The 24,730-nt window shown below is 39.5% G+C and overlaps 1 pseudogene; it reads right to left on the bottom strand.

Annotated features, from left to right (window-relative positions):
* Window positions 1-6,693: 6,693 nt before the first annotated feature.
* Window positions 6,694-11,097, bottom strand: LOC147425214 (uncharacterized; annotated as a pseudogene).
* Window positions 11,098-24,730: the final 13,633 nt, after the last annotated feature.

Consider the following 24,730-nt stretch of genomic DNA (forward strand, 5'->3'; position numbering starts at 1 on the left):
GGTATATAGATGCAGATCGGGTAGGTAGCATTGTTGATAGGAGATCTACGAGTGGCTTCATGTTCTCTTTTGGGAGTGCTGCTGTTACTTGGAGCAGCAAAAAGCAGCCTACGGTTGCTTTATCGAGCACAGAGGCCGAGTACAGAGGTGCAGCAGTTGCAGCGTGCGAAATAGCTTGGCTACGCACATTACTTGAGGACTTGGGAGTGCAGGTGGACCAGCAGATTGTCATCCATTGTGACAACCTCAGCAGCATGCAGTTGGCTAGGAACCCAGTGTTCCATGCCAGGACCAAGCACATAGAGGTCCATTACCACTACGTTCGAGAGTGAGTGTTGGCGGGCGACATCGACTTGGTCTACGTCAGCATAGAGGAGCAGATAGCGGATATCTTTACCAAGGCCCTTGGAGCTGAGAAGCTTCGACGTTTCCGAACTATGCTTGGACTCTGCGACATGCAGAGCTCGAGGGGGAGTGTTGAGATGTCGAGCTCTACATCTTGAGCTGGCATCCACTACGGGTCTTAGCCGCTTACGACATTTACTCACTGGCGCGTTAGGTGACCGACACGGAGGATCTCTGCCAGTGATTCTACAGCTGGACTACACTTATAGTGCCAGCCTAGTAGGCTTCTAGAGAGTTCACACTTAGTGACCGCATGTACATATGTGCTACTTTTCAGTTTTAGCACTTAGTCATTTTGTACTCTCTTTTCTGTGAGAAGAAGAAGAATCTTTCCATCTCTGTGTGCTTTGTGCTTGTCTTGTGTAGCTCTCTTGCATCCTCATTCTTTACATAGCAGACTATGTGAGGGATAGTCCGCTTGTTATTCAAGGGATTAAGACATATCTTGAATTTTGGAAAAGATGGACTCTACTAAAGGGAAAGGAGCACGATTCTACAAAATACATGGAGCTTATTATTATTTATTGGCAAAAAATAATTAGTGAGCTTGAACAACCAACCAATAAACAAATTGGTGAATATACATCATTTTGGCCAAAGACTACAGGGAGTCATCGAATGCAACAGATAGAGGAAGACACAGATGAGTTTCAAGGATATGAAGAATTGAATGATCACTATGTTGGTCCTCAAAGTGCAAGGCCACAGGAATCTTTTAGGCCTCAAATTGATGTGAGGAAAGGGGATCAACAGATAGAGGAAGACACAGATGAGTTTCAAGGATATGAAGAATTGAATGATCACTATGTTGGTCCTCAAAGTGCAAGGCCATAGGAATCTTTTAGGCCTCAAATTGATGTGAGGAAAGGGGATTTTGTTCTTATGAGACCCGCACATCCAGAATATCTGATATGGCTAGGAGATGCAGAGTCAGATGTTGATGTAGACAGCTCATCTCCTAACTACAAGAAAGTTTTCATTCAATATTGGGCACCAAAACATTGGAAAAAAAAATCCCACAATCCAAGAACAATATGAGGATTGTTGGAAAAAGAATTGGTGCTTCAATCGTCCTGACCCAAAGCGTTTGGAGTGTGTTGATGCAATTGTGTGGTCATGGACTCCAAGGGGTAGAAGACTTGCAGAAGCAATTAAAATCCCATCCAATGTTGTGGAGAAAGCACAAGCTAGTTTAATAGGAGAAACTGAATAGCATTTCATTTTCATATATTGTTTTTCTTGATATCCGTGTCTATGTACGTTTTATAAAGTATCAATTAACAGAAAAAAAAAGGTGTTTCTCAACACCACCATTTTGGATGGGACAAAAAAAGGTGTTTCTCAACACCACCATTTTCTTGAGAATCTATCTCTTTGTCTAATGTAACACAAGTCCTCAAGACAAGTCCCAAATAAATTAAATTCTCCCAAAATTAAATGGGAAATAAGAATCCATAGGCATTGAAATCAGTTCCAAAGTTGTGGAATTTTCCCATTTCATCTACAAGAGTGTTCTACAGTGATAAATCACTTTTGAAGACTTTTTATTTAAAAACCAAGCTGAGAGTTTTGAACCCACGCTACTCATTCGAGAATATGACAAAAAAAAATCTTTACAAAATCCATCAATGTTAAAAAGTATTGCTATTGCTTCAAAAAGAAAACCTCATACAATCCACAAATGACCAAAAATCATTGTAGAAATAGCCTTGCCAAGGTATTTTTATTCAAAAAGAAAAAACCACTCCTCACAAGAATTGCCACTATCCACCATGTCATTTTGGTCTACTCCTCGCCAATAGATGTGGTTGTTTGCATTTATCATAAAAAGTTGTCAAAAGAATATGTGGGTGTTCATTTCATGATAATGTGTGTTTTTGTCTTATGAGTATCCCCTTTTTTTCATTTTTGTACTCAGCTAGTCATCATCTATATCACTAGTATATGGAACCTGTGTGTGTGTGTGTGTGAGAGAGAGAGAGAGAGAGAGAGAGAGAGAGAGAGAGAGAGAGAGAGAGAGAGAGAGAATCCCACGAGCCCTCTTTTTTTTCTCATCCCCCACTTGCCAAAAGTTCTCAAATGGAATGCTAATGCATGGACCAATGACAAGTTAAGACATGTAATGCAACTCAATGCTTAACATATGTCCCCTCTTTCTTGCTAATCTTTACAACTTTTCCTCTCTTGCCTTTTGATTTATCTTTGGCAAGTATACACATAAACACTTGTCCAGCTTCCCATAAGGTAAATACAAGCTAATGGGAACATGTGGCTTGGCCAAACTTGGAAGGGAAGGACTAGAGTTAGGTTTCTAAATAGGAAAGGGCTGATCTTAGATTTTTCCTTCCAGTAATTAAAAGCCATAGAGTTACCTTCAATTTAACCAGCTTATATGTAAGACCTTTGCGATATCCTTTGGAGGCTCTAGGAAGCTAACCTAGGCTAGAGTCTACATGCTAATTTAGGACAGACTCTAGTAAAATTAAACTTACCCTTGGGATTTGGTGATTCACCTCTTCAGTGAAAAATCCTTAGCACAATCCTTAGAAGTTGGTATTGAAGCTGCTAAATTTAGACTATCTCTTGCAAGCTAAATTTTACCCTAAGGCTTCCTAGTGGAAAAATTAAGATGGAAAATACTTTTGGAAGGTTAGAAACTTCTTTTCATTATAGACAATGGCTCTAAGCTAATCACATTTCTTTGTACCCCATAATTTTCATATATTATCATCACAGCATGTGGATCCACGTCTACATTGACTACACACTTTGTTTTTTCAATCATCTCCCTTCAATCCTTTATAAAAGAGCATGGCCAATGATGAAGATCTCAATAGTAGGTCGCAGATGGGAAGGAACAAGCCACCTCTATCAAAACAATTTATTGAAACTTCTAGAAGGAGGATAATTTAGAAAGCAACCCACCATTTTTCCAAGGCTGAAAGTCTATGTACCATTTATTAGACTCTCAGATACCGCTATCATATTGAGAGCTTTCAAGCATTGAAAGTTAAATTTAGGGAATGTAACCAATTTGGTTCCATAGGCCATATTTTTTCATTAATCTCTCCCGCCCTCTGTCTCTGTGTGTGTGTGTGTGTGTGTGTGTGTGTGTGTGTGGCATTTACTAGAGACAACGGGAGTCTTTATCGTCTTATTATGAAAATGAGTTTTCTTTCTTCTAGGAAGGCCTTCTTAAATTCTTTACCATTTCTTAGATTAGATTCACAGATATCCAGACATCCTTGGAGGACAAAAAAAACAACCAACAAGAGTTCACGAAATTGGAATGGGTGACCATAACTATTTTACACACAAAGCTCAAGGTCACGTACTAGTGTGGATGTGGCAGTCTAGTGAGAGTCATGCAGGCCTTTTTGATGCCCCCCCCCCCCCCCCCCCCCCCAAAAAAAAGAAAGAAAGAATGGGTGCATCCATCAAACAGGACACCAATCAATATGTTAAAAGTATATTGTGAATGGAGACTTGAACCCTTGCCACATGTGGACATGTCTAATTGTGAGGCGCTATGGCGGCTTGATATAAGCAAAGCATTCATAATTAGTGCTCACTTAAATGTTTAATGAGAGCGTTAAAGCACCAATACAAACAAGACTAGGATATATTACTTGTGGAAAATATACAAATGGTGCTCTTATATAAAAGAGCCATATAGAGAAATACAAAGTGACATCATAGGTAAGGTGGTAGAAATATCAAAGATATTATTCATAGCACAGTGCCACACGGGCTATTAGGCTAGATAGTGTGCCACACAGGCTAATAGGGCTAAGAGGTGGTGCATACACCATAGCTAAGAATGGATTGAGCAATAGGACATGCCCACCCAACAATCCTCCCCTTGGGCATGGACTACAAATGAAGACAAGGTACATAATCCACTCAGGAGGACATTAAGATGAACTATCCACACAATATGACAATTTAGTATCCACACAGGATGACAGAATATATCCACACATGGTGAAAAACCTCTCCTTAAGTGAGAGAAGGTAAAAATTTCTTTAGAGTATGTCATCACAAAATACAAGGTTGTTATCTCCTTCTTCATAAGTTTCTTCTTCATCGTCTTCTTCAGCTATGTGTGCTACTCCTCACACTTTCTTCTTTACTTTGATGTTGAATCTTGCTTTGTTTTCAATGAAGTTGTTGATTATGGAGTTCCTTGCATAACATTTAGAAGGGGGATGTCCCTTCTTTCCACATACATTACAAGACCTATTCAAGAAGCAATCTTTAGCAATGTGGCCTATTTTGCCACAATCATAACATTTTCTCACTTTATTAGACATGGGTGATGGTACATATGCTCCTCCCCTTGAAGGAAGGTCTTTTAGGTGTTTCTTTTCTTTGGCCTGTAGTGAATTTACAACATCTTGGAGTGAAGGTGTGGGTTCTTTTTCTTCTAGCACAATGGAAATGTGATCATAAGAAGAAGATAATGCACTTAGAAGCACTGTAACTTTATCATCCTCTACAACTTCACACTGAATGTGGGGGAGTTGGGTAACAATGCTTTTTACCCTATTGAGTAGGCTTGCTATATCTTCATTTTCGAGCATCATGAGCATGTAGAATTTCTTTTTGAGACTTATTTTTCTTTTCTTAGTTTTTTCTCCTAAATTCTTTTGTAAAATATCCCAAGCTTCATTTGCATGATGGCATTCACCTATAAAATGTACATAAATATCATGTAGACAAGTGATTATGATGCCTAAAGCTTGTTCGTATTTGGCTTCAGTTTGTGCACTCACGGTGGCAATTGTAGCACTAGTTTGTACCCCTTCTGGTTTTGCTTGCTCTAAAGGTGCCTTAATTATTTTCCATTAGATCTTTTTCATTAAATGCCCTCTCAATTTTTTATGCCATGTATGAAAGCCCTCTCCATTAAATTTTTTCACTCCTTTCTAACCCATTGTTCAACTAGAGGGGTCTTAGATTTAGAAGAGTCTGCTAATGCCAGTGTCTGCCTCTTTACAACTAATTAATCACCAAAGTAATAGCATACAAATTATACAAAATTCTTGCAAGATCTTAGAAATTAAGCAAAAAGCTTCTTGTAGATCGTTTTCACCGACTTCTTCAATGGGGGTGAATTGTGGTTGAACTTTGAGACAATGATGTTGAGGGTGTGGTTGTTGTCATTGCCTAATCTTTTTGCACCAATACTCCACATATTCTTGACTTGAAACTCGTGTTTTTTGTGGAGTTGAATTCTCTCTTGGCTTTTAAATTCAAAGCAGTGTTGCTACTAGCCATACAAGAAGTTCATGAACTAATGCCAATGATTTGTGTGAATGGACACTTGGAGAAAATTACAAAACCTTCCTTCAGCAACTTTTAAAGATATTGATAAAAAAAAATACTTCTGCGATTATGTGAAATGCCACGATGTTTACTATGTGTCACTGATAGGGTCATCGACTAACCAGGTGGTCTAGCGAATGGGCAACACAGCGAGAGCTGGGGCCTTAGAAGCTAGTGTGCAGCATGCCTATATGGTGCAACTGCCTGGCATGGCATTGGCAGCATGCAGGTGTGATGGCAGCAAGTGGGTAACGCACAAAGATGATGACGAGGACGATGATGACAAGGGAGCGTTGCATGTTAAATTTGACGGGGTTGCTTGCCTTTGAGCATGTCAATGGTGATGCGGTTTCATGAAGAAAATGAGTGCAAGCAGAGAATTGTACTCACAAGGAACTTTGGACGCATTTCTATATAGCAAAAAAAATATAATTACTAGGCAACTTATTAGATTGAATACACATATCTAGTAAGAGCGCAAACTAGTAATAATGAGAATACTCCTATATGGTTGTAAGCATAATATTATAGCTATATGGGAGTTTTAAGTAACCATATAGCAATATTTCTTACTAGTTTGACTCGGATTCTCCTATATGGCTGTAGCCATAATATTATAGCTATATGGGAGTTTTAACTAACCATATAGTAAGAAATTCTTCTTTCATCTACATAGTTGTAACCACACAACGCTATCTATGTAGTTGTATTATAATAATCCACATAAATAATCAATTTAACATAACATATACAAAATAGCACATACTTTTTGACTAAAAGAGATAAAGATTAAATAGAAAACTAAAAATGATCACTTTCATATAGATGTCTCTCAAAAATTCTTACAAAGTCCATCATACAACCATTAGTCTTTATCATTAGCTACTTCTACATCCTTCAAAGAAAGAGAGACAATCTTTTCAAGTCTTACAATCATCATGCCTTCTAATAAAAGCCAAGCTACCAAATCTTCACACATAGTAGAAGAGCTAGTTTCACACGTTTTTCTACAAAAAAAGGAGTTCGTTTTTTTTAAAGCCATGTAAGTAGGCTTCACAAATGGATACACTTCTTCCACTCTTCTAACCCCAAACCATTTCATCAGAATGGTTTCTTGATCTTCTCTAGTGAGTTTGCGTGCCTACACAATAAAGAGTTAAATTAGAGAATATGGTTGCAATCTTTTCGAGAGTAAGCATAAGATATATTTGTAAGATTGAAAACAAACCTGCACTTCCAAGGTAGCCTTCTCATTAGAAACAAAAACATCTTTCTCAACATCCTAAAAAGAGAGACAAGACACATTACTTTAGATTTATTACCATAGTATAAGTGTTTAGAGCCATCAACCAAAAACAAAACAGCTACCTTTGACTTTTGAATCCTCTTAGCTTTTGACCCTTCTTTTTTTTTTTGAAGGAGTTCAGCAAGCTTAGTTGTAGCCTAAGACATAACCCAAGCTTACTTTAATGACATTTATTTAACAAGTTTACAATTAGCATTAGTTTAATAGTATAATTTGAATACCTTCCGTTTTCGAGTACTCTTTCTAAAATGCTCTTCATCGCACCCTTTAGATGCAATTTTTTCAACTTTATTTAACTTATCCGATATCTACCAACACAAAAAACACAACTTGATATTTTTTACATCTCTAAAAATGTTACACAATGGGAAAAAAACATGAACAAAATCACACCGGCTTCTCGATTGAAGTTTCATGAGACTTATCACTAGCAGACAAAGACATTGAATCCACATCTCCTAGTGCACTAGAAAAGATATTTTCTTTCATAAAATTTTGATACTCCTAAGCCAACATTTTCACATAAATAAATCATCATGTAGATATGAAATGAGAGAGAGCAAAAGAAGTAGCATGATCTTCATATACCTCATATGCAGCCATATGATTTTCATCATTGTCCCAAGATATTTCTGGAATGTATACATCAGGTTCTTTCTGAATACATAAGACATACACAAAACTTTAAAAAATCTTAAAACATCGGCATTACACTTGTATAAAGAATAGTATATATCAATTACCAGTGTGGATTGTGAGATGTCTTTATCTCCCTCTACCACATCTACAAAGTTCTCATCATAACTTTGCTTGGAAGCATCCTCGTCCTAATAAAAATTACTCAATAAGAAACTTAATATCAAAACTCTTAAAAATCATTCTATACTATTACCTTTGATGATAATTCTGTCTCTTTCTCTACACCATCATTGTCAAGCTCTTGAACATCATGAGTATCCTTAAAAATGTAACATAACTCAAGAATAAGATAAACATCTACATAGCATATGATTTGAAAGCAAAATAAAAAGATAATACAAAAACTTATACCATTATAGCGCCTTTGCAAGCCTTTTGTTTGGTCCACTTTCTTTTGGACGCCAATGACTTTATACACCAATTGTAAATGTCGGACTCTTTCCACAAATATTCCACACCATATACTTTCACTGGCTTTAGCTCACCCATCTTCTCTCGGATGATACTCAAAACCATATCTTTACCCTTGCTATTATGTCTCAAATCTGCAATTGGCCCTACCTTTGAAAACCACCCTCGCACCATCCCATAATTTGCACACAACACTCTATACTGACCATGATCCTCTTTTTTAAGAAATTCTCTACCATACAACTTATTGTGCTCTCTATGTTTAGGAGGAGGAGCTCTAAAGACTTGATCATATATGATCGGATCATATGGAAGAGAACTAGTTGAGTTACCAACAACCCTTTTGTTACCCAAAGAGTGATGTTCCCTCCAAGCATCGAGTAGTTTCACAGTCTCCTCATGAGGAAGTGAAACTAGTTGCTGAAAAATTGACTGTGGAAGATCCATGCGAGCCCTACAAGAGTAGTCGACATATGCAGATAAGATAGACTCCAAAAAGTTTCAATTTGTGCCACTTGAGATATAACTCGAACAATACAAAAAGTTAAGATGAAAATAAATCATAGAGAGAACAATGCTCAACCATATAATAAAATTCAAACCACAAAATCATTTACTTCTCTAATAGCAAAAGCCTTATGTGATCAAGTACTTTATGAATGTCTTTTTCTCATGTCCTTGACTTATGGACATCTCCATCAAATAGGGATCCATCGATCACTTTCTCCAAGATTTCTAACTTTTTTACATTTTAGTACAATCCAATCTTTGATTAAAAGAACACAAGAATCCCAATCTCTCCATGTGTTTTCCTCCTCATGAACTTTCCATATATGAGGATCACTTGCATCAGATTTCAAAATAGCAAGCTTTGTGATTTTGCTGTCACATTGTACACATCTTACAACAGCATGCTTGAATTGTATTGTACCATTGTTTTCTAAACGGACTTTGACAATGTCATCATGCTCCAACCACAAGGGTGCATTCCCACAATTGCCTTCCATTAGTAGCTTAGCCCTCTGCTTTAGGTCCTTAACTTCATATGCAATCAATCTTTGGCTCCTCGGTAATGGCAATGGGATAAATTTATGAAGCAAAGAATAGATAGGCCGCACACTATCCCAAGTAAATGGAAGCGGTGTTTTCTGAAGAATGCTCATTCCAGTCATTGTATCTATGACTAGTTCCTCTGAATAATTGTCTCCTGTAATACATTGTTTGTAGTAAGTTGCACCAAAAAACATCATTGCTTTCCCATCAAGCTGCATGGAGAAGAAAGAGGTTATGCGAGCTTTCCAATGACCTCTCTCCTCAGACAAGGTGTCTAACGCGTCCACCTTTACAACTACATCATTGCCAATCTTGAAAAGTTCTCCTTTATAGAAGACTTTGTCATATGTTTGCACATCACCAAATGAAAAGATTTCATCATCGATGTTCCAAAAGCTCCTTAAGTAGGTAACCTCCTCAGATGTTGGAACCCTATAATTACCCCTCCTCTTTGATATTGCAATACCCTTCATAAGAATGTTATCAGTACAAGATGCTCTCTTGCCATACTTTAAGATGTCGTTCCACAACGATCTTGCCTTTCCAATAGAAGTAACGTTGAATAGTCCATCAAGATGTGAAGTGAAGCACTCAATGGAGGCCCCGATTGCACAATCAGCTGCAGTAGTTTGACCCAATACACTATGCAATTGTTGTAGGACTCTATCACAAGGTAGCAGGGCATCTTTATCATGTTGGATTTCTTGGAATACTTTTGTGAAAAACATTCTCAGATAGAATTGTACAAAAGATGCTTCATCATTTATGCTATTTGTTTTGATAGCACTGTACGCTTTCACTAAACGTTCGAACATATAGCACCAATATATGTCATGTAGTCCATGCCGCAAAATATCCTCAAGTAGTTCCCCACTTCCAGCTACATGCTCCAAGGGTGATGAGTTTGCTCCTGAGTATTCCTCCTTTCGAATTCTCCAAGATTGCATCAAGGATTTGATAACCTGAATGTCAGTAGCCGACATTCCATGTTCTCGACTGTAGCCATAAAAGCTATGTGCTATGTCCACCAACAAGATTCCTAAAGTTTGCATCTCATGCAGAATACCATCTACAACTCTTAGAATATATGGTAGACACCACTGCATAAACTTTTGATTCTCTTCCGCCTTGAAGGATTCATAATAGACACTTGGTGAGTTTGGCCACCGACCATAGCGAATAGATGCTGGTGCCAATTTTGTAACAGTCAAAGTGGCTTCATCAATATTTTTCTTCACTGAAGAATCTGCATTCTGGAATAAGTGTGCAATATACTTCTTGAAAACATTTAGAGACAAGGTGTGCATTACATCAAAAACCAAGTCAAGAGAGGGGTCAAATCCATATAAGTCAAAGAGTCTCCAAAGTATTGACTCCCCTGATAAACCAGCTTTCTTCCAAATCTCATCCTTCTCAGCAAAAGTACAACACCTCTTTGCCTCAGCTATGGCATGAACCATCTCGTTTGTTGTTCTTGCAACTGGTGGGTATCTGACTTGTAAGCGATTTTCATTGTAAATATACCTCCCTTCTAGTCCAGGCCTATCTCTTGCAAGTGATGCATGTGGCTTATCTCTCCTGCAGAACTCTTGTCCCCCATTTTTGAACAAGCCAATCTTGCATTGGGCCGGATGGTCTCCGGTAACCATCATAACCATAATTCGTATCTTACAGAATTTAGATTCCACCCTCGTATCATCAAAGATGTTTTCTAGTGGATACTCATATAATACATCCACTCCATCAATATACAGTGATTCCAACTCATCCGTTAATGGTTTCAGAAATGATCCGAAGACATCGCCGGAAGCCTTAATAATCTTTTTGCAGCTTTGTGGAATAAACAAGACTGGCATGATATCCATAGAGTTTGTTTTTCCAGCATTGAGCACCATAATCTCCACAACCCCACAACTTTTTTGTGTGGTTCTTGAAGTTTGAAACCCGTCCCAATGCAACAAGAGAGCTATATTTCTAGGGTCACCCTGATTATGCACACCAACAATTAGAGTAAGTAAGGACATTCAATGTATATTTTCTAAGAAAAAGAGGAAGATAGACATCATTACCTTGCACAACCTTTTCTCACATTCGATTTATTCCTTGCATTCGGATCAGATAAAAGTGTACACTGCTCGATCAGCATCCCATGCATCTTCAAGTTTTTGAGAGCGTTTGTCAAAGGGAAAAGTCGTGTAAGACTTCTTACATCCAGGTGTAGAGCAAACAACTGGCAGCTCATATGTTGACAATGGGTCCCAAAAGTTCTTCACTCCTTGGAATTTTGTTGCATCCCAAAATTCCTTTATATGCCTTCCCGTAGAAAATGCATCTCCCTTACACCATTGATTTTTATGGCGCCACAAACTCAATAGCTCATGACAAAAGGTTCTACTCCTTGTAAGAAGCTTCAGTTGAGGTCCTATTGGAATATAATCAAAAGCAAGCATTGACTTTCTTGGCTTTGTGCATACTCTGCACTTTTCACAGCAAGTAATACAGTCACGTTTAAGCTTTTTGGAGTTTGAAGCACCTGAACAGGCACACCTTAGAACCTCTCCTACAAAGTTGTCCTCTATACTTGGGTATAGAAGTTCTGGTGCGTGCTTTGCTCCATTACTTCCTGTACAAATACGATAACGAGAGGCAGTCACCATCCCCAAACCTTTCAACATTGTTTGTAATTGATCCCAGCACGCGGGTACTTGTACCCCTCCAAGCTCACCTTCCCATGTCTTTGGCAACTGAACCAACAATTTAGCTAGGCTTCTTTTCGAAGAGTAGTTCTTTACCCTAGCTCCACCAAGGTCACCAAACAGAAGACGTAGCATTTGATCTCGAACACCTATCGGCATTTTATGTTCATCCCATAAACTTTGAAGTTCTACTATTCTCTCTATTAGTTCAAAGAGAACAATAGATGTCCCTTCCTCATTTTCCTCCCTGCTATCTTGCACGCTAGCATCAGCCTGTAAATGGTCGTCACCATCTGCATGATGGTCACCGCCATTTGAATCTTCCATTTTCTCTTCCTCCACGTTGAGACCTTCACTCCAGGAAGGTGCTACATGTGGCACATCTAAACCAAAATGGAGCTTCAAGCTCCCAAATCTCTTTGAAAGAATTTGGTGTCGATAAAGGGTTGAAGTATGCACAAACCGCCTGCCATAGCAATAGAAAGAACAGTTGCAGAAAGCCTTCCTTCCATCACTATTGGACTCTTCAGTTCTTTCTACATGTCGATCTTCTGTTCGTTCTGTGATGTTATGTGTGACATCCAAATCAATGTCACTTTGTACCCTTCTACGCTTGGTCACAGAAGGATGTAGCTTTCCTAATGAGTCTTGATTTTGATGGAAATAAAAGGTCCGTTTTGACACCAACTTATAATTACACGCGCACTTCCAAGAAGTTATTGTGCCCATGACTGCAGACCAAATATAAATATACGTTTTGACACCAACTCCCAACCGTTAATAGAGTGTGAACACTTATAATTACACGCGCACTTCCAAGAAGTTATTGTGCCCATGACTGCAGACCAAATATAAATATACGTGTGAACTTTTGTACAAATCAAAGAACGTACAACATAAACACCTTTAAATGAGTACATTAGTGATCAAATATTATTAAGAGATGCTGAAATAGTCATCCATTTTGCAAGGAGAGTACATAGTAAACTTAATAAGGTGTTTGTGCAGTGGGATATGGTGGAGGCAGTCGATACAAAATAATTTTTCTTCTAGGAATAATATGTCCTATCACTTTCGCTCTGTCCATCAAGGTGACCATAGACATGGTCTCCTCGTTTGAGCGGTATACTACCTTGTAGCGGTCAACAAGTCCTAGCTTCCTCTTGAGAGTCAAAAGCTTTACATTTACATCCCATGCCATTACATCGTCAATGAAAATGGTTAAAACATTCCATTTTCTCCCAGACCTTCCAAACAATAGATATTGGTCTTCTGGCCAAGCACTATCCTGCCCAAACTCATGAAATAAGATTTGTGACTGCAAGTCTACAAATTCTCTGCGTTTCTCTATAGGATATTCTCGCACTTCACTTATACTTTCACTATCAATGTCATCACATAGTGTTTGCTCACTTTGACCAGCCATCTGTAGTGGATACCACAAGCAACACTGGCTAGTCAGAGTGACACCCCTTTCAACTTGAAAGCTTAATCTTACCCCTCTCAATTTACAATTCACATTGAATAATTCACATCAAGCTATATTCTCAAGACCTAATGTAAGCTAAATACAGCTAGACATGAATACTACTACAAACCTACAAAGCAGAGGCTTAAAATAATCAAAGAAGTACAATGTAAAATGAATATATTTTTGTAGCAAATACAACTCTTTAGGGTCGTTAGGGAAGACCCTTTAGGGTCTCGCGCTACAAACAAGAGTACAAACAAAGACTCTAGAGTGCAATGCTAAATTGAATTGATAAATTTATACCATTCCCAACTATGGCACCAACCACCATTTCCAAATGAACTTTCAATACCAATAGCATTTACATTCCAATTCTAATTTCAATACCAGCAGCATTTACATTCCCTCAATACAATCGTAAATGCAAATAAAAGGTGCACACTTTGTAGAATATTGTGATAAAGGCTTCATTTTTTTGACATAAAAACCGACATGATTCGATGCTTGAAATTACCAATTTGTGCCATTCCTCTGTTTGGCTAAGAAATGTATTTTCTTTGGTGGAAATTTACAAAGCTCGAAAAAAACCTAGGTTTAGTGTAATCCCACCTACCAATTTTGAGATTTACCTCTAAATTTTATATTTGAAAGTGAGAAAACCTACAAAATTTGGAAAAATTTACTGTAATTTGGTATAAAAACCTTTAAATTGTGTTGTTTCACATATGTAGGTTTGGCAAGTTTTTGAAAAAATGTTTCTTTCGAGCACTGGTAAAAAATTGGAAATAAATACCTGGTTGGTAATGGAAACTTGTTAATGTGGCACTGATCCAGAGACGATGCTTAGCTTCCAATTCGGTCTGCCACCAATTGCGCCGCACAACTAACCGAAGACGCGCACGTCCGAAGGCTTGCAAGAGGAATTCGTTCAGCTAGCTGCTGCAAAAGGCGGTCATAGCTGATGTTTTAGGGCGGCAAACCACCGTATAACTCTTTGCAACTTCGCGCGGACAAGCTGACGAGCTGTACGGAATTCTTTGATTTGATGTCGCAGGAATAACCTCCTACAGACGATTTATATTGCAGTCGAATGCAGTATCCAGCTAATTAGCTAGCAAGAGCTTACAGCAGGTGGGCACGCAGCTTTATATTATGCAGCTCATATGATCATGAGTCGGGCCCTGTGCAGCGGCGCGCAGCTGGCTTTTGGACGCTCAGCTACTACTGGCAGAGGGCGCTCTTAGCAGATGTTTCAAAGAAGCGAACCACTATACTCTTTGCAGCTTCGCACGGACCACCTGACGATTACGGCCTTCTTTGATTTGACGTTGCGAGAATAACCTTGTAGAGAGGAGATAATATATTGCAGTTCAATATAGATAAATAGCTAGGAAGTGAATATTAAAAGGCAGCTTATTAATACAACATGTAGTGGGCACGCAAGTCGGGCTGCACTGTAGCGCTAGCTAGCGGTTTGATTGAGCGAGAAGCAGCACGCGATCTTAGCAAAGGCAGTAGGAGGAGCTGCGAAATGGGGGTCCTCGGAGATGGTGTGGAGAGTGCACGTGGGCTTCCAAGAGCGACAAGGGGTGCCAACCTTTGGGGCCAATATGGTGTCATTGTTTACAGGTTTTCTCAAGTGCAGTAAGAGTAAAGAAATACCACAAGAGGTGCCAACATTTGGAGCCAACAGGGTGTCATTGTTTAGTTGACACAAGCGAGGGTGATGTAAAGGCTTACAAGAAAGGAGTGACAGCCAACACAACAGACGGCAGGTGCTACGAGCAACAAAGGGAAGGCAGGGCAGGGGCAGTCAAGGCTGTGTCGGTCAGACAATGCTAGCTGGCCAGGATGGGGTAGCAACAGGTTGAGCAGCTTGTATAAAGCTGAACAAATATGCCTGCCTTCACATAGTGTCTCTCTCATGAGTCCGTCCTATTTTAGTAGCCGCTTCTCTTCTTTTGCGTTTTTCTCTCTTTGTTGCCCTCCTCTTGGTGTCATATTTCCTTATTGCACTCCACACTTTGACACAAAAATATTTGGCAAGTTGCGCAAAATTCCATCGTGTGGACCATTTTATTTGTGGACGGTGGTCTAAACCTGTCTGAGCCAGAGTCCATGACACATGGAGAACACGTGCTTTCTATTAGGATGGATAAGCTAACGTTTTTGGATTTATGTTCTAGCCAATTGTGTCATATTGTAGCTTTGCAACAAGCACACAAGCTTTAGAATTAGAAGGATACTGATCTGATGCAGCATTTGCTCAGAGTAATGTAGAACCTATTGACATGCATGAATGCAAGAAAAAAATGACTTGAAAAACAGACTCTGTAGAAAATACTCTCTCTCTCTCTCTCTCTCTCTCTCTCTCTCTCTCTCTCTCTCTCTCTCTCTCTCTCTCTCTCTCTCTCTCTCTCTCTCTCTCTCTCTCTCTCTCTCTCTCTCTCTCTCGGAGTGAGTGAGAGTGACTATGCGTCAAAAAACTTACTGCTGGAAATTTGTTGCAGATCGAGTGGGGACGACGTGGACTTGCAGAACGTTGCTTTTGGGATTCTTTTATGTGGTGAACCTATGTTGGCGTAATCATCTTCGAGTGGATGTACTCGTTATTGCTGCACAAAGCAAACAACATTAGCCTGTTTTACTAATTGGTCACGTCCTGAGAACTCAGACAAGTCTAGTTTTGCAAACTCGAACTGGTCTGACCATATATAGGTCCTGGCAGCAGAAAGCTTCTAGGTGTGGTGTTCAAGTGATCAGCCCTGCCGACGTTCTGGATATGCACTTGGAGACTGCAACGAGGCAATTACAGAAACACAGCCATGTGTTTCCATGGACAATGGAAGTAGTTATTGCTTAACAACATACACTGTGTGTCAGAACTTGCGAAGATGGTGTATTTGCAAAGAACTTGCGAATTTGCAGCTCGTGGTCGGCTAGGAGGGCAGCGAATGAGAAGGGAGCTTGAGCAGCAGCTCGCACGGCTAGCTGTCGATTGGCGCGGTGCAGCTCGACTGCTAAATGCAGGGCGCCATGGATGCAGCTAGCTTCGCAAGTTGCAATTAGCAAAGCGGTACTGAGGTTTCCCGCGTGTAGAAAGATGTGCTGGCGATAGCGATAGGGTAGAGAGAGAGAGAGAGAGAGAGAGAGAGAGAGAGAGAGAGAGAGAGAGAGAGAGAGAGAGAGAGAGAGAGAGAGAGAGAGAGAGAGAGAGAGAGAGAGAGAGAGAGAGAGAGAGAGAGAGAGAGAGAGAGAGAGAGAGAGAGAGAGAGAGAGAGAGAGAGAGAGAGAGAGAGAGAGAGAGAGAGAGAGAATGAATGAAATGAAATAAAATGTTAATACAGCTGGCCTCTTCAAAAGGTCCTTTTTTTAATATTGATGGATATAATCCAATGCCTTGGTATAAAAAAAACTGACATAAAGTGAGACTAAAATCATCATCATCAATGCCCGAGGACACCGGCATCAGGTCAATGTCCGCCAATGCAAATAGTCATACTGAGCGTCTCCCATATATGTCGTTCTAGAATTGTCATGATCCTCTATGGAGCCTCCATTGATGTTGTGGTCTCCTTCGTAGACATAGGCATCGAGCTCTCTAAGCTCAATGGCTCAATCAACTAATATACCTGTGGTATAAGTTGGCTCTGAAGTGCTCTAAAGGAATCAGTGATCTCCCTCTATTCAAGATGTAAACTACCACTCAATTCAGGTGTGAACGTGGGCCTTCTCCTACGAATGGGTGCATTCACCTTCTTCGAGCTGTGATCTTACACTTTGGGGCTTGTCAGAGTTGGGTAACTATGGTACACAATTGTGATCTTGGATACAACCCACACATGAGCTAGGCACGAAGATGGCTTTCTATATAGCGCGTCTTCTCCAGCTTGCGAAGGACGACGTTGTGACAAGACACCAGCTTCGATACAACGAAGTACCAACAGAGGCCAGGACACGTCCCGTTAACTATAAGATATGAGGCCGCTTCCATTGCTTGTTCAGAGAGGGATTTGGACCACTCTCTAGAGTCATGGGGAATGAGGACCAGAGATAATAATCAATGCCTGGGATTTTTTTTTGCTCGAGCTGCGCACGCACAGAAAGAGCCTGACAAGAGGAGAAGCTAGTGAGTGTCAAGGCGGATCACAGACTTCTTTAGAGCGGGCACTAAACCATCGGAGCAGCTACTACCACAACAGATCCCACATTCTCCTCACACCAGAGGCACATTGATCAACCAAGCGACAGAGCTAGGATTAAGATCCAGACGCCCACGACTGGCAGAGGACTACACAGCATCGAGGGAGGCCGCATCAAAGAATCAAGATCACTATGGCTTGACATGCACGACGCCCGATCATACTATTGACCATGGAGGAGGTTGATGAGATATCTGAGTGAAATATTTGAGCTTTGGGAGTGCTATTATGTCGGCAAGCATCTGAAGTACTGTCCAGCTTGATGATCTATGAAATATTACCACGGTTTGAAAGATCTTTGATACTCCTTTTTGGGTCTCTCCGGCTTGCTGCTACGCGGGCATACTACGCGGAATGAAAATGGTGTGAATCTTGAGAATTAGGCATGGGACCTGTTGTATATCATTTCCATGAACATTGAAGGATGGTCGAGGGCACAGGGTTGTTGAATCTCCATGTGCTATACTTGGAGCGGCATAATGCTGGTCATAACTAGTTGCGCTTGCAGAAACAAGCTGAGTAAGGTAGTTGAAGTTGGACATACTATTCATCTAGCCACTGGGTCTTGTTGCACACAAAGCTGCTATGATTGCTACACGGGGAAGGCACAGAGGCTTCACTGCAAAAGAAAGTCGATGCCAATATGCCGATGAGGCAAACAATGACATTGTCGACCTTCTATTGCTAGAATGAATAGGGAGGAGGTTTGGCCTAGAGACTCTATGCTACTGAAGAATGCGCTCACCATGTCAACGAGGTAGTCTTTTCTTCATGGCTCTTTGCTTTCATTTGAACAGGTATAAGGTGCCAGTACAATAGCTAGTTGGACACATGCAGCAATTAATGCATTCCAAGAGGTGACACTCCAAGCACTTTTTGTGCTTTCTCAAGCGCACCACATTAAGCATACATGTCGACCAAGACGGTGCAAGGCACGTCATCTTTTATCTTGCAAAGAGCCACATGCCTTCAAGATGCATGCGTAGGTGATAGGGAGCATGATAGATTTGAAAGTCGTCAATGCCTGTGATCGATGTGTGATTAAAAAATCTTGCAACATGTGATGCTTGTGTAGGTGATTGCATCTATGCATGCATAGGTGATTGCAACATGAGAGAGGCCCTCACCTTGCATCTAAATTTTGACTGCAACGATTAGAAAAGCGCGACAGAGCCACATGCCTTCTAGATGCCTGTGCGTAGGTGATTGCAGCTGGAGAGAGGCCCTCACTTTGCATCTGGATTTTGACTTCCAGGCCATAGCAGCTAATTAATCTCCTAATAAGTTGCTTAAGCGTAGGGTAAATGCACACTATTTTGGAGCACAGAAGAAAAGCATAGAAAGAGAAGGGTAATCTGTAGACCCACATCCAGCAATGCTTGTTACTTCCTTTAGTACTAGCTAGAAAAAAGTCACAGCCTCTTGTAGCAATTACTCCTGTGAATATGTGTGTGGAAATTATAACGTGCTGTGATGATGGCTTTGGTTGAAAGGAGGAGCGTCAAAAAGATGTTACTCGCTTTATAGCCTTCTCTCTCTCTCTCTCTCTCTCTCTCTCTCTCTCTCTCTCTCTCTCTCTCTCTCTGTCTCTATCTCTCTCTCTCGCTCGCTCTCTCTCTCAAACAGTGGCCAGAGACAAACCTGCAAACAAAGCTCCGAGCTAACAATTAAATGAAGCTTTTGAATAATGCTTAGATCTTAATTTGAGCGTGACACAAAAAAGAACTAATGGTTTAGTCCCCACATTTTTAAAGAGTAGCCACGTGGGTTAATGAGAGCGCAGTGCTGTGATTTTACCTTGTACGCTAACAAAGTAATGAATCTTTTGAATAATGCTCTAGAACTTAATTTGAGCGTGACACAAAAATGAACTAATGGTTTAGTCCCCACATTTGTAGACGAGGTCTAGATGAGTAGCTTGAAGTTTGCATGTACAATGGAGACTTGAGGTAGATCTACTTGTGCATCACATTGATGGAAAGAACCTCTAAAATATAATGTGGATGTGTGGAATAGCATGTCGAAAAGTGAAAGTATTTTTCAATGAACAAGAGAAACCTCATGAGCCACAATAACATCACAAACAGCTTATTAAGGAGCCACAAACACAACACTAAGGTTGCTAGACCCAATAAAAAGGTGAAGTTGACCACATGCTATCGAAGTGTCTATTTGGTCAATAGAGAGTATCATCACAAGCTAGCAAGATGGAACAAATCATACCCATATGGAGAAACCTCTTTCTCATTGTAGAAAATATTTAGTTAAATTCATCAGCGTCCTTGTGATCGTTTATGTACTCTCTCTTTCACCCTCAGTTTGATATAGAACAGAGCTTGTTATGCTTACCATACTAATGTGTTGAAGCCTATGTACTTCTTGTGATAAAAGAAGGGATAAAGTTTGCAAAGTGTAACTCCAAATATTAGTAAGGATGTCTGGTATCTTGCATTTAGTAAATGAATAAAATGCTTTTGTGAATCCCTAACAAAGGGTTCAAATAACTAGCAATGACATTCGAATAGAAAACATGACAGTTCATGTTTTTGTAATAGAAAAAATCAGCACTTGATAAGATCTTCTAGAGTCATAGCATTAAAATAATCCACTGTTTTTTTGCATGAATTATTTAAGATATGTACTTGAAAAGGTGCAAATTATCTTGATGTTTTCTTTATGATTAATGGTGGTTTTTTTGTGTGTTTAGATAGTTTAACGTGTCAAATAAGAGTTACCTTGCAGGGACCCTTTTGAAAATGAAACCTAAATCGGTGTTCTAGTAACAATTTGGTGTTATTCAAAGGGTATGAGTATTCAAAGTAAGCCAATAAAAGCTCAAAGCTCATGTCATAATAATCAATATCTAATTCTCCTAAATGATTTTCTCATATTAAACTGATCATTTAATGTGGGGAAGGCCAGGGGAGAAAAAGCTAGAATATTGGTTAAGCTAGCAGACCGGCCACAGTAGGGATCCAAGGAGGGAAAATAGGGATCCAAAGGGGGGGCCATCTGCAAAAGAGCCATGTGCAACAATGGGCTGAAAAGACCCTAAGGTTCAGCCCATTAAGACTTCCAAAATGCTAAGGTTCCAAAATTCAAAGGTTGTGTCCAAAGGTCAACCCTAGGGAAAATTGGATGCTTTGTGTGTGCCCTAAAAGTCTTTGCACATCCCTACATGGGAGGGGGCGAGCCCTAAAGGTAGGGGATGAGAGAGAAAGCCACACACACACACACACAGGCTCCCTTTACACAAAGGGAATGAGGGACACATGTCAGCTCCCTAGGCCAGATGCCCACAAGGTGTGCCCAATTTCTATTGGATGACCCTTGAAGTGGACCAATGAGAATTAAGCTAGAGTAAATCTAGTTTAATTAATTTAAAAACATTTAATAAAAGAAACCAATGAGAATTAAGTCTCCTAGAAGACTATTGGGCAGTCTCCCAAGGGGTCCAATGAGCATTCAGGAGCCCCATGGCTTGCCTGATTCCTATTGGCCAGGAGGCAAAGGGGTCCAATGAGAGTTTAGTTTAATTATTTAATTACCTAAAGCTCTCACAAAAGGGGAAAGGGGGACACATGTCAGAAGGCTATCACTTATGCTGCTTAATTGTAATTGGCTTGACTTGGGGAGGGCCAATGAGGCTTCAGCAAGAGCAATTAGCAAGAGGGCTCGCCCAAGAGAGAGAGAGGGGGCTGATTTTTGCAAGGCATTATCACACACACACTCACACAAGCTCATGTGTGAAGAAAGAGAAGACTATCTCTTCCCAAGCTTTAATGGAGAACTCATCACCTACTCCAAGCTTGTGAGATAGAAGCCTACATCAACACTCTCTTGGCATGTGGATGCAAATCCAACCAAGAGCCAAGCTTCAATGCATGCTCATCTCCTCTACCAAGCTAATTACTAAGCTAAGCTATGCTACATATGAGTGATTATGTGAGGAGACGTACATCTTTCTCGTAAGATACTTCTTCTTCCTCTCAATCTACTCTCATACCCTGCTAGCTCTCACCATCTTTGAAGGTGTGTGAGGTCTTGGGTCTGAAACGGGGATAAGTCAAGTTGTGTTTGTTAAGTGTTTTTCTTAGTGCATGAAGTTTCCATCTTCATTGCACTAGCTAGTCTTGAAGGAACACAAAGAATTGTATTGTACAATGTCTCTCTTGATGGGAGAAACCATAATACAAAGCCTTTTGGAGGGGGGACCGGCTCCATGAAAATCCGGTCCTCAACTGTTGTTAATAGCTTAATTTCTCTCTCTTTTGAAAGTATTGTCGATGCTATCTAACTAGGTGTTATGCTTTTTGTTGCTCTCTCCACCCAAGCACTCTTGTAATTCTCATTAGGAATCTATTCTAATGAAATGCCCACTATGTTCATGCTAATTTCCGCTACACATAAGTTATTAGGCCATTAAATGTTACAGATCAACTCTCATTTTTAAAAATGGGACTTGAATAGGTCCCAAAATTCCTAAATTGGTGTTATCAACTAAGCTTGTTGAAAACTTTGAAGAAATCTAGGTTTTAAATATACCTCCACATTGATATTTTGACCTTGTATTCTAGCATAATCTGGAAGATGTAAATATTTTGATTTAATAAATTTATAACTTGATGCTAGTGGCCCAAGCTTGTGAAGAAGTTAATGAGACTTTTGAATAATCAACACAACGTGGACTGTACTTGTAGGGTATCCAACTTACATTTGAATTGGATGTTTTTTTCGTATAGATTGTGATCTAGTTTGTGTTAAGAATTGTATCATTAATATTATTTAGATGAATATAACATAAATTATTCAAAAAATTTACAATAATCTCCATCATTCTGTAATATCTTTTCCTCTCTAAGGACAATGTGTGCAGTTGTGGTACTCGCATATCAATGATAGAGTGTGTGAGATGTAAAATGTTTTGATCCCTTTCCTTTTATAGCTTCGTCTACAACTATGAGACTTTATTTTGTTTTCTTATTTGTATTAGTAACGAATATATCAATTAAGAAACTTATTGATATCGAACGAGTAACCATGATATTTCTCAATAATTAGTTGTTTAACTATGCTTAATGAATTTTTACTAAAATGAAATTAGGGGCAGACAAACTTACTACAATTACTTGATCCATTGTAAGTGATAAATAACTAGATGAAACACCCTTTTCTATATAGGAGTTTATAAACTACCAGATGAGGATGCCAAAGAGCTGGCTACTATATAGGAGTTCATAACTTACTAGATGAACTTATTAGATAAGGACGTCCAAGAATAGGTTTCTATATAGGAGTTTATGACTTACTATATGAACTTACTAGATCAACATGTCCAAGAGCAAGTTGCTATATAGGAGTTTGTGATTTGCTAGATGAATTAGAAAATTGCTAGCTTCGTTGCTAGATTAAATGTGAAAACTCCTACTTGTAACTAGGAATTATTGAGCATGTACTCTAACTTGCTATCTAGAAACACGTCCAAAGCTCCTTGTGTGAGACTTTCATTGCTGTATGTAGAAAGGAAGAGCAAACATTTTTTATAGCTGCATGAAGAATATTGCATTCTCTACAGAATCCGGTCTGTTATGATGCCACAAGGTGCATTCGAAACCACCCCCCCCCCCCCCCCCCCCCCCCCCCCCCCCGCCCCTCCCATGACAATCTCTCTGGCTTTTGAGATCTTAGTACATTAACATTACTCTCTTGTATTGATTCTTTAACCTGCAGTTTGCTTTATAGGTGGATATGGACAATTCTTCGGATTCATATAGGCAGTACATGTCCAAGTCTTATTATCCAACAATGCCAACATGCTATTACGTTCTGTCTGAATTGCGACCAATACATTTTATGGAAATTCTACCTTTGATGTTGCATCTGCCCTGTCAAGTACTTTTTCTTTCAAAGCAAAACTAAGTGAATCATATTGAAAGAACAAAAGACAGTACACCGATGGGGACATGAATACATCCACCACAAGAGGGAAAGCACGTTAAATTACAAGGAAAACAAGATTTTTTCGCTTAGAACTTCGGCTTCCATGGGAAAATTCATTATCCTAACCATGCACCATTCCTTTATATTCCTTTTCAAAGAGGAAATTAGAAGATTTTGTTGCTTTTTATACTTTTATAATATTTCCTTTTCTCTTGCTCTTGGCTGGCAGTATCAAATTTTCAAGCGGCATGAGTGGAACTATGGTTCAGGCCATGAATCCACTATTCGGTGTAAGCCTTAACTGGATCTTCTTTGGGGGGTGAGGCTTCTAATCGTTGGCATTGGGTAATTGGAGTTACACATCGTCACGTATAGCACTCAAGGTTTAGGGGTGAGGCTTCTAATCTACAGGTTGGCATTGGGTAATTGTAGTTACACATCGTCACGTACTCAAGAGCCAAGAATGCTGCTTGTGTCCACCAAGGAATTTCCACAGTAGTAATAGCAACAATTGATGATCTTTCAACCTATACAAAAAGATCAATTGTTGTTACCCATCGTCACATTCCACCTAGGAATTTCCACAATAGCAATAGCAACAATTGATATTTGAACCTATACAAAAAGATGATCAAGAAGATCATTGGTGTCTACAAGATCATGACCAAAATCCGTGTATGCAACCATATGTCCATTGTAATATGCAAGAATATACGCACCACAGGAAAGATGCCCAATTAGAACATATGATCAAATTGAGACTTAAAGAAAAGTAGAGATCTTTCTAATTGCATGGTCACCACATGAACGATTTACATCATCAAATGGACCACATACATGGCTACAGAAGCAATTGCATAGACCACATGGATGAAAGCATGTTAACATGTACAAAGATAGCAGACATGTCTTGGACAATGCTAACAAGTAGTACTAAGAAACAAGGAAACCAAGTGTATGCATTTTGAACTTCAAATTCCTTCTTAAGAAGAGTGTGTAAGGACAAACATAACAAGGAAACCAACTGTATGCATTTTGAACTTCAAATTCCTTCTTAAAAAGAGTGTGTAAGGCCAAACATAATAAAAAGTATTCCCTTCGAGTTTTCAAATGCTCCCCTCTTAAGTATTTTCAATTACAACCATAATGTGTACTGGTGGGTTGTTGGTCCCAAACATGGAAGCTCAAAATGTTATGTCAAATAATGAACTGCATGCTT

This window comes from Adiantum capillus-veneris, chromosome 25 (assembly GCF_014529385.1).
Source record: "Adiantum capillus-veneris isolate H3 chromosome 25, ASM1452938v2, whole genome shotgun sequence".
NCBI classification, from domain to species: Eukaryota; Viridiplantae; Streptophyta; class Polypodiopsida; order Polypodiales; family Pteridaceae; genus Adiantum; species Adiantum capillus-veneris.